Genomic DNA, 11,738 nt, shown 5'->3' on the forward strand with positions numbered 1-11,738 from the left:
TTTTGAGTCTTGGTACCTAAAAAGCTCAAAATCTCTCATAATACACTTTTCTCGTAATGTCATTTGTTTTCTCCATGTAGGATGCTTTGTGTGTAATTTGGCATTTTTGTACTTAACATGCACAAAAACAATCAAAATACAAGTTTTTGGTAATGTTATTCTGTTTCTCCATAAAGGTTGTTTTGCATGCGTTTCAGCGATTTCGCACGTAAGAAGGTCAAAAACACTCTAAAGATACTTTCTTGGTAATGTTATTTTATATTGCCAAATAGGGTGCTTTCAATGCTTTTTAGCATTTTGATTCCTAACACTCAAGTTTCCTGTAATATAGTTTTGCTTCTTCATATAGAGATCTGCATGCATTATGATGTTTTGCTACATAATATGAGAAACGCTCAAAATAAAGGTTTCAGGTAATGTTGTTCTTTTCTCTATATAGGGTGCTATTCATGCGTTTTAGCGTTTTGGTACTTAGGAAGCTCAAAAACACTAATAAAACTTTTTTCTCCTAATGTCTTTCTATTTCCCCATATAGGATGCTTCGTATCTATTTTGACGTTTTGGTACATAACAAGGTAAAAAAAAAAATAAAAACACGTTTTTGGTGATGTTCTGTTTCTCTATTAAGAAATATAGGATATATTCAATTTTCATTCAAGCGGTTTAGTGTTTGGTACCTAAGAGACTCAAAACACTGACAAAGCACGTTTCTCGTAATGTTCTATCGTTTCCCCATACAGGGTGCTTTACATGCATTTTTAATATGATGTACGTAACAGACTCAAAAAGACTCAAAATACACGTCTTTGATAAGGTTTTTCTATTTGGTAAGGTTATTCGTGTTTGTTGCACGTGTTTTAGCGTTTTGGTACGTAAAAAGTTTAAAACACTTAAAAGACATGCTTATTATTTTGCATTTCTATATAAGGTGCTTTCTATGCTATTTAGCATTTATGTGAAAAACACATAAAAACACATTTCTTACATTATTGTTAAATTTTCTCGAATAGCGAGCAAGCATTATGGTGTTTTGCTACCTGGCAATGTGAAAAACATTCAAATTACACGATTTTCGTAATTTGTTTCTCTTTCTCCATACAGTGTGCTACTCATTTATTTTAGCGTTTTGGTACCTAAGAAGCTAGAAAAAAAAAATTCATAATACACGTTTTTTGTTATGTCATTTCATTTCCTCATATAGGGTCTTTTCGGTGCTTTGGTACCTAACAGGGTGTTTGCATGTATTTTGACATTTTAGTTCGTAAGAACCTAAAAAAAAAAAAAACACTCCAAAGACACGTTTTAGTAAAGTTGTTTTGTATTCCCCTATAGGGTGATTTCGTTGCTTCTTACTGATTTGGTGCCTAACACGCACAAAAAAATAACAAAAGACAAGTTTCTAGTGATTTCGTTTCGTTTCCTCATATAGGTTGCTTTACATGCATGTTGGTGTTTTGGTAATTATCAATGTAAAAAAGTACACGTTTTTGGTAAGGTTGTTTTTTTTTTTTTCTTCAGAGGACTATTAAAGCTTTTTACTGATTTGGTACTTAAGAAAGTAATAAAAAAAATAACATAACAAACGTTTCTCGTAATGTCCTTTCATTTCCATATGCAGGGTGTTTTGTTTGATTATAGGCGATTTTGTACATAATACGCTCAAAGACACTCAAAATACACATTTTTGGTAAATGTATTCTGTTTCTCTATATAGGGTATTTTCATGCGTTTTTAATGTCGTTTCATATATCTATTTCTCCATATAGGGTGTTATTCATGCATTTTATCCTTTTGATACTAAGAAGGTCAAAAACACTCATAATACACGTTTCTCGTAATGACTTCATTTTTCCCATATAGGGTATTTTCGATTCATTTAGGCGTTTTTTACGTAACAATCTTACAAAACACTCAAAATATTTGTTTTTGGTAATGTTATTCTGTTTCTCCATAAAGGATGTTTTCTATGTTTTTTTTTTTTTTTTTTTTATCATTTTGGTACGTAGGACACTTAAAAGAAACGTTTTCTTAATGTTGTTTTGTATTCTCATATCAGGTGATTTGTATGCTTTTTAGCATTTTTGTGCTTAACACGCTCAAGAACACATTTTAGATACGTTTCTGAAATCTCGTTTCCTTTTTCCAAATAGGGGGCTTTACATGCATTATGGCGTTTTGATTCATAACAATGTGAAAACACTGAAAATTTACGCTTTTGGTAATGTTATTTCACATAGAGTGTTATTCATGCATTTTAGTGACTTCGTATCTAATAAGTAAAAAAAAAAACACCAATAGTACACATTTTAATAACGTCTTTTCATTTTCCAATTTCAGATATTATATATGCATTTTGGCGTTTTTCTACTTAACTAACTCAGAAACACTCGAAATATTTGTTTTTGATATTATTTCTCCGTTTTTTATTTTTTCATGCGATTTAGCGTTTCGGTACGTAAGAAAGTCAAAAATAATGAAAACACACGTTTATGGTAAAGTTGTTTTGTTTTCCTTTATAGGGTGCTTTCCATGCTTTTTAGCGTTTTGGTGCCTAGCACGCCAATAAACATTCAAAAGGCACTTTTCTGGAAATCGCGTTTCCTTTATATATATATATATATATATATATATATATATATATATATATATATATATATATATATATATATATATATATATATATATATATATATATATATATATATATATATATATATATATATATATATATATATATATATATATATATATATATATATATATATATATATATATATATATATATATATATATATATATATATATATATATATATATATATATATATATATATATATATATATATATATATATATATATATATATATATATATATATATATATATATATATATATAGGGTACAAAAACATGTATTAGTAGTGTTTTCTAAAACGCTAAAGTGCATGCAAAGTAAGCTATACGCGAGAAACAAAACGTGTCTTTTGAATGTTTTCAGCTGTTTACGTACCAAAACACTAAAATGCAGGGAAAAGAAACTTCATGGAGAAACAAAATATTATTGCCAAAAACGTGTATTTTGAATGATTTTAAGCTTATTACGTACCAACACGCAAAAATTCATCCATTTCATTTTATTTCGGTGCTTTTCAACGTTAGCACCAAAACTCTAAAGAGCATGGAAGACACTCTATATAGAAATCAAAACAACATTATCAAAATGGTGTCTTTTGAGTGTTTTTGAGGTTCTTACGTTCCAAAATGCTAAAACGATAAATAGCCTTTATCGGGAGACATTACCAAAAACGTATGATTTAAGCGTTTTCCAGCTTTTTAGAAACCAAAACGCTTTAATATATGTACTAATCACGTGTTTCAGTATTTTATTACCTAAGAAGCTCAAAAACACTTATAATATACGTTTTTGGTAATGCTTTTCTGTTTTTCATATATGGTATTCTGTGTAGATTGTCGTACCTAACATGAGGAAAACACCCATTTTTTTGGGTAATGCTTTTTTCTCCATATAGAGTGATATTCACGTGTTTTAGTGTTTTCGTACATAAGAAGTTAAAAAACACTCATAATAATATTTTTTCTTAATAACTTTTAGTTTGTCAATGTCAGTTAATTTGTGTGCATTTTGGCGTTTTCGTACCCAACAAGGTCAAAAAGACTCAAAACACACATTTTTGGTAATGTTCTATGTTACCATAAAGGATGTTTTGCACGCTTTTTAGAAATTTGTAACGTAAGAAGCTCAAAAACATTCAAAAGACACGTTTTCGATATTATATATGTATATATTTTTTTTGTTGGGGTTGGTTTCTATTATGCTCAAAACAGTGAAATGACACGTTTCCGGTAATATAATTTCTTTACATCAAATAGTGTGCTGTCTGCATTTTGGCATTTTGGTAGCTAATGATCGTGAAAACTCTCAAAAAACAAGTTTATAGTAATGTCCTCTTTCTCCATAAAGGGTGTTTTTCATGCGTTATAGAGTTTTAGTACGTAAGAAACTGAAAAACACTCAAAAGACAAGTTTTTGTTAATATTGATTGCTTTTCCTATACAGGTTGTCTTGCATGCACTTTGGTGTTTTTGTATCTAACAAGCTCAAAAACACTCAGCATACAAGTTTTTCGTAATGTTGGTCTGTTTCTTTATGTATGGTGTTCACTATGCTTTTAGGCGTTTTGGTACCTATAATGGGGAAAAAACTCATAAAGTACGCTTTTGGTAATGTTGTTTTGTTTCTGCAAATATAATATTATTTACGTGTTTTAGACTTTTGGTATCTATGAAGCTGAAAAAGACATAATACACCTTTAGGTTAATATCGTTTCATTTACCTATATAGGGTAATTTGCATACATTTTGGCGTTTTGTTACCTAACAAGCTAAAAAAAATTCAGAACATACGTTTTTGCTAATATTGTTTCGGACATTTTTTATCGTTTTGTTACGTAAGAAGCTCAAAAACACTCGATTTTGTGAAGGTTATCTCGTTTTCCCATATAGGGTGTTTTCCTTGCTTTTTAAGCGTTTTGCTGCCTAATATGCTCAAAACACCTAAATGACAAGTTTCTGGTGGTGTTTTGCTAATGGTTTTGTTAAAGTTTTTTTTTTTTCCCTCATATAGAGTAATATTCACGTATTTTAGTGTTTTGGTACATAAAAAAAATAAATAAATAAAAACACTCATAATACACGTTTCTGTTAATATCGTTTCGTTTCCTCAAATAGGGTCCTTTGCATGCAATATGGGGTTTATGGGGCAATATGGGTACCTAACAAGTTAAAAGACTGAGATAAGAATTTTTTGCTAAAATTTCCCTTAAATGTTTCTTTGCTCACATTTTAGTGTTTTGTACTCTCAAAAACACTAAAAAGAAACGTTTTTGACAATGTTGTTTTCTTTTCTCATATAGAGCTATTTCCATGCTTTTTAGCTTTTTGTTGCCTAATTTGCTCGAAAATTTCCAAATGCCACGTTGCAGGTACTATCTTTTAGTTACTCCAGACAAGGTATTCTACATGCATTCTGTCGTTTTCGTACCTAACTTAAAAACACTTAAAACACACGTTTTTTTTTTATGTTCTATTTCTCAGTAAAGTGCGTTTTCAATCCCTTTTAGAGTTTCGGTACGTACGAAGCTGAAAAACACTCAAAAGATATGTTTTTGGTAATATTTTTTTTCTTCTTCTATAGGGTGCTTTGCATGTACTTTGGCGTTTTGATAACTCACAAACTCAAAAATATTCATGATACATGTTTGTGATCATGTCGTTCTGTTTCTTCATATAGGATGCTTTATATGTATTTTGGCGTTTTGGTCCCTAACATGGGGAAAAGCACCCATAATACACGTTTTTCGTAATGATGTTCTGTTTCTTCATATAGAATTGTATTTACGTGTTTTAGCGTTTCGTTACATAAGAAGCTGAAAAACAGCGTTAATATCTTTTCTTTTCTCCATATCTGAAACTTTGCCTGCATTTTGGCGATTACTTATCTAAGAAGCTCAAAAACACTCAAACACAAGTTTTTGTTTAGTTTAGTTATCATTTTGTTACGTAAGAAGCTCAAAAGCACACAAACTACACGATTTTGTTGAAGTTGTTTCATTTTCCTATATAGGGTATTTTCCATGTGTTTTTTTTTTAACGTTTTGGTGCCTAATACCCTAAAAAAAAAAAAAAAACACCTAAATGACACGTTTTTGGAAATGTCGTTTCGTTACTTCATATAGGCGCTCTGCATGCATTTTGGCGTTTTACTACTTATTACGCTGATAACTCAAAATACACATTGTTGGTATTTTTTTTTCTCCACAAACAGTGTTTTCAATGCGTTTTACCGTTTTAGTACGTAAACTGAAAATCACTCAACACATTTTTTTAATATATATATATATATATATATATATATATATATATATATATATATATATATATATATATATATATATATATATATATATATATATATATATATATATATATATATATATATATATATATATATATATATATATATATATATATATATATATATATATATATATATATATATATATATATATATATATATATATATATATATGTTATTATTATGTTATTTGTGGATTTTAGCTTTTTGGTAGTTAAGGAACTTAAAAACACTCATAATACACGTTTCTCGTAATATCCTTACGTTTCCCAAACATAAGTTTCTTTGCATGTATTTAAGCGTTTTTATAGATAACATTATCAAAAACACTCAAAAAACATGTTTTTGGTAATGTTATTTTATTTCTCCATAAAGTTTGTTTTCCATGCATTTTAGCGGTTTGGTATGTAAGGAGCTCAAAAACACATATTGGCAAGTTCTTGGTAAGAGTTGGTTTTATTCCCATGTAATGTGTTTGCCCTGCTTTTTAGTACTTCATTGCCTAACACGCTCAAAAACAATTAAAAGACACTTCTGGTCATTTCATTTTTTCCCTCATAAAGCTAATTTTGCATGCTATTTTGGGTATTGCTTACTAGGAATATGGAAAACACTCAAACTACACGCATTTACTAAGGTTGTTCTGTTTCTCAATTAAGATTGTTATTCATGAGTTTTAGCATTTTTGTATCTAAGAAATTTCTTTATATACACGAGTTTTTGCGTTTTTCTATGTAAAACACTGAGAAGATACATTTTCAGTAATTCTGTTTTGGATTCCCATATAGAGTGAGTTCCTTATTATTTATCGTTTTAGTGCCTAACATGCTGAAAAACACTCAAAAGACAGATTTCTGGTAAGGTCGTTCAATTTCCTCATATAGGAGACTTTGCATGCATTTTAGGGTTTGGTACATAACAGTCCGAAAAAAAGCTAAAATTAACTTTTTTGATAATATTCTTTTGTTCATATAACTTTCCTGAATTTTCCCAGAATTTTTGCATCTCGGTACCTATGAGGATGAAAAAAAAATTCCTATTTTTTTTTTCTTCTAAATAAAGAGTGTTATTTGTGGGTTTTAGCTTTTTGGTACTTAAGGAACTTAAAAAAAAACACTCATAATACACGTTTCTCGTAATGTCCTTTTGTTTCCCAAACATAATGTTCTTTGCATGTATTTAAGCGTTTCTATAGATAACATGATAAAAAACACCCAAATTACATGTTTTTGGTTATGTTATTCTGTTTCTCCATAAAGTTTGTTTTGCATACATTTTAGCGGTTTGGTATATAAGGAGCTCAAAAACATTAAAAGGCAAGTTCTTGGTAAAAAATTGGTTTTATTCCAATGAAAAGTGATTGCCCTACTTTTTAGTACTTTATTGCCTATCACGCTCAAAAACACTGAAAAGACATTTTTCTGGAAATGTCATGTTTTCGCACATAAGTCTGGTTTCGCAAGAAATTTGGGTTTTTGGTAAGCAAGAATATGAAAAACACTCAAAATACACGAATTTTGTAAGGTTGTTCTGTTTCTCATGTGTTATTCATGACTTTCAGAAACTTCTCCATATACACGAGTTTTTGCGTTTTTTGCCTTGTTGTTCTTTTGAACTATAATACACTCATTATACACTTTTCTTGCAATGTCCCTTTGTTTCCTAATATAGAGTGCATTGTATCAATTTTAGCGTTTTTTTTGTAGGTAACAAGCTCAAAAACAATCAAAATATACCTTTTTGGTAATGTTTTTTTCTATTTCTTGATATTGGTTGGTTTGCATTTATTTTAGCGTTTTTTTTTCTACGTAAAACACTGGGAAGACACGTTTTCAGTAATTTTGTTTTGCATTCCCATATAAAGTGAGTTCCTTATTATTTATCATTTTGGTGACTAACATGCTGAAAAACACTCAAAAGACAGATTTCTGGTAAGGTCGTTTAATTTCCTTATATAAGAGGCGGTTTAGGGTTTGGTACATAACAGTCCAAAAAAAAAGCTAAAATCAACTTTTTTGATAATATTCTCTTATCATATAATTGCCTTGAATTTTCCCAGAATTTTGGCATTTCGGTACCTATGAAGATGAATAACAAAAAAAAAAAATTCCTATTTTTTTATTTTTTTATTTATTTATTTTTCTAAATAAAGAGTGCATTTTAGGTTTTTGGTACTTAACAAACTTAAAAACACTCATAATATACGTTTCTCGTAATGTCCTTTTCTTTCCAAAACATAAGGTTCTTTGCATGTATTTAAGCGTTTTTATAGATAGCACGATCAAAAACACTCAAAATACATGTTTTTGGTAATTTTATTCTGTTTCTCCATAAAGTTTGTTTTACATGCGTTTTAGCAGTTTAGTATATAAGGAGCTCAAAAACACTTAAAGGCATGATCTTGATAAAAATTGGTTTTATTCAAAAGTAATGTGATTGCCCTGCTTTTTAGTGCTTTATTGCCTATCAGGCTCAAAAACACTCAAAAGACATTATTCTGGTAATGTCATTTTTTTCTCACATAAAGCTGGTTTCGCATGCAATTTGGGGTTTTGGTAACTGAGAATGTGAAATGCTTTTAAAATACATGCATTTAGTAAGGTTGTTCTGTTTCTCAATTAGGAATGTTATTCATGAGTTTCAGCATTTTGGTATCTAGGAAACTTCTCCATATCCACATGTTTTTGCGATTTTTGCCTTTTGGTTCTTTTGAACTATAAAACACTCATTATACACTTTTCTTGTAATGTCCTTTTATTCCCTAATATAGAGTGCTTTGCATCAATTTTCATGTTATTTGTAGGTAACAAGCTCAGAAAAACTCAAAATATACTTTTTTGGTAATGTTTTTCTATTTTTTTTATATTGGTTAGTTTGCATCCGTTTTACTGTTTTTCTACGTAAAACACTGAGAAGACACTTTTTCAGTAATTTTGTTTTGAATTCCCATATAGAGTGAGTTCCTTATTTATTAATCGGTTTGGTGCCTAACATTCTGAAAAAAAACACAGATTTCTTTTAAGGTCGTTTAATTTCTTCATATAGGAGGCTTTGCATGCAATTTAGGGTTTGGTATATAACAGTCCGGAAATAAAAGCTAAAATAAACTTTTTTGATAATTTTCTTTTATCATATAATAGTCCTGAATTTTCCCAGAATTTTGGCAACTCGGTACTTATGAAGATGAATAACAAAAAAAAAAAAAAAAAAAAAAAATCCTATTTTTTTCATTTTCTTACTTTTTTTTTTTTTTTCTAAATAAAGAGTCTTATTTGTGGGCTTTAGCTTCTTGGTACTTAAGGAACTTAAAAACACTTATAATACATATTTCTCGTAGTGTCATTTCGTTTCGCAAACATAAGGTTCTTTGCATGTATTTGAGCGTTTTCATAGATAACATGATCAAAAACACTCAAAATATATGTTTTTGGTAATCTTATTTTGTTTCTCCATAAAAGGTGTTTTGCATGCGTTTTAGCGTATTGGTATGTAATGAGCTCAAAAACACTTAAAGGCAAGTTCTTGGTAAAAGTTGTTTTTATTCCCATGTAATGTGATTGCCTTGCTTTTTAGTGCTTTATTGCCTAATACGCTCAAAAACACTCAAAAGACACTTTTCTGGTAATATCATTTGTTTTCCCACATAAAGCTAGTTTTGCATGGAATTTGGGGTTTTGGTAACTAAGAATGTGAAAAAAACTCAAAACACAGGCATTTAGTAAGGTTGTTCTATTTCTTAATTAAAAGTGTTATTCATGATTTTCAGCATTTTGATATGTAAGAAACTTTTCTAATACACACATTTGCTTAAGTATTTCTGTTTCAAATTTAAAAGTGTTATTCATGAGTTTCAACTTTTTAGTATGTCAGAAACTTCTTTATATACACGAGTTTTGAGTTTTTTACCTTGTCGTTCTTCTCAAAATATAAAACACTCATACACGTTTCTCGTAATGTCCTTTTCTTTGCCAATATAAAGTGCTTTCCATCCATTTTTTACATTTTTTGTAGGTAACAAGCTCAAAAACACATCAAAATATATCTTTTTGGTAATGTTATTCTATTTCTTCATATTGGTTGGTTTACATCCGTTTTAGCGTTTTCTACGTAAATCACTGAAAAGACACGTTTTTAGTAATATTGTTGAAATTGCTGAAAAAAAAAAACACTCATAAGACAGGTTTCTGGTAAAGTCGAGTAATTTCTCTATATAGGTGGCTTTGCATGCACTTCAGGGTTTGGTACATAAAGCTGAAGCATAAAGCTAAAATTATTTTTTGATAATGATTTTTTTTACAAAATTTCCCTGATTTTTTTTTCCAGAATTTTGGTATCTCGGTACCTATGAAGAAGAATAACAAATTTTTTTTTTCTCTCTATAAAGTGTTATTTGTGACTTTTAGCTTTTTGGTACTTAAGGAACTTAAAAACATTCATCATAAACGATTTTCGTAATGTCCTTTTCTTATACAAACATAGGGTTCTTTACATGTATTTAAGCGTTTTTATAGGTAACATGATCAAAAACACTCAAAATACACATTTTTGGTAATGTTATTCTGTTTGTCCATAAAGGGTGTTTTACATGTGTTTTAGCGTTTTGGTATGTAAGGAGTTAAAAAACACTTAAAGGCAAGTTCTTCGTAAAAGTTGGTTTTATTCCCAAGTGATGTGATTGTTTTGCTTTTTAGTGCTATCACGCTCAAAAACACTCAAAAGACATTTTTCTGGTAATGTCATTTTTTTTTCCCCACATAAAGGTAGTTTCGCATGTAGTTTGGCAATTTCGTAACTAAGAATATGAAAAATACTCAAAATACACAATTTGGTAAGGTAGTTCTATTTCTCAATTAAAAGTGTTATTCATGCATTTCATCATTTTGGTATGGAAGAAACTTCTCTATCTACACGAGTTTTTGCGTTTATTGCCTTGTGGTTCTTGTGAAACTATTAAAAACTCATTTTTTTCTCATTTCTCGTAATGTTCTTTTGTTTCCTAATATAGAGTGCTTTCCATCCATTTTTGCATTCTTTGTAGGTAACACGCTTAAAAACACTCAAAATATATATTTTCGGTAATGTTATTCTACTTCTTCATATTGGCTGGTTTGCATCCGTTTTAGCGTTTTTCTTTGTAAATCTCCGAAAAGACTCGTTTTCAGTAATACTGTTGAAAATGCTTCTGGTACAGGTTTATGGTAAAGTCTTGTAATTTTCTCATAGAGGTGGCTTTGCATGCACTTCAGGGTTTGTTACATAACTGCGGAAAAAAGCTAAAATTATTATTTTTTGTTAATTATTTTTCTTTACGAAATTTCCGTGAATTTTGCCAGAATTCTAGCATCTCGGTACCTATGAAGATGAATAACAAAAAAAAAAAAAAAAAAATTTATATATATTTTTTTTCTCTATATAAAGAGTGTTATTTGAGTGTATTAGCTTTTTGGTACTTAAGGAACCTAAAAACTCTCATAATACATAATTTTCGTAATATCCATTCATTTCACAAACATAGGGTTCTTTACATGTATTTAAGCGTTTTTATAGGTAACATCATCAAAAATACTTAAATTCATGTTTTTTGTAATGTTATTTTGTTTCTCCATAAAGGGTGTTTTGCATGCGTTTTATCGTTTTCTTATGTAAGGAGTTAAAAACACTTAAAGGCATGTTTTTTGGTAAAAGTTGGTTTTATTCCTAAGTAATGTGATTGTTCTGCTTTTTAGTGCTTTGTTGCATATCACGCTCTAAAACACTCAAAAGACACTTTTCTGGTAATGTCATTTTTTCCCACATAAAACTAGT

This window comes from Scylla paramamosain, chromosome 10 (genome assembly GCF_035594125.1).
Source record: "Scylla paramamosain isolate STU-SP2022 chromosome 10, ASM3559412v1, whole genome shotgun sequence".
Lineage (NCBI taxonomy): Eukaryota > Metazoa > Arthropoda > Malacostraca > Decapoda > Portunidae > Scylla > Scylla paramamosain.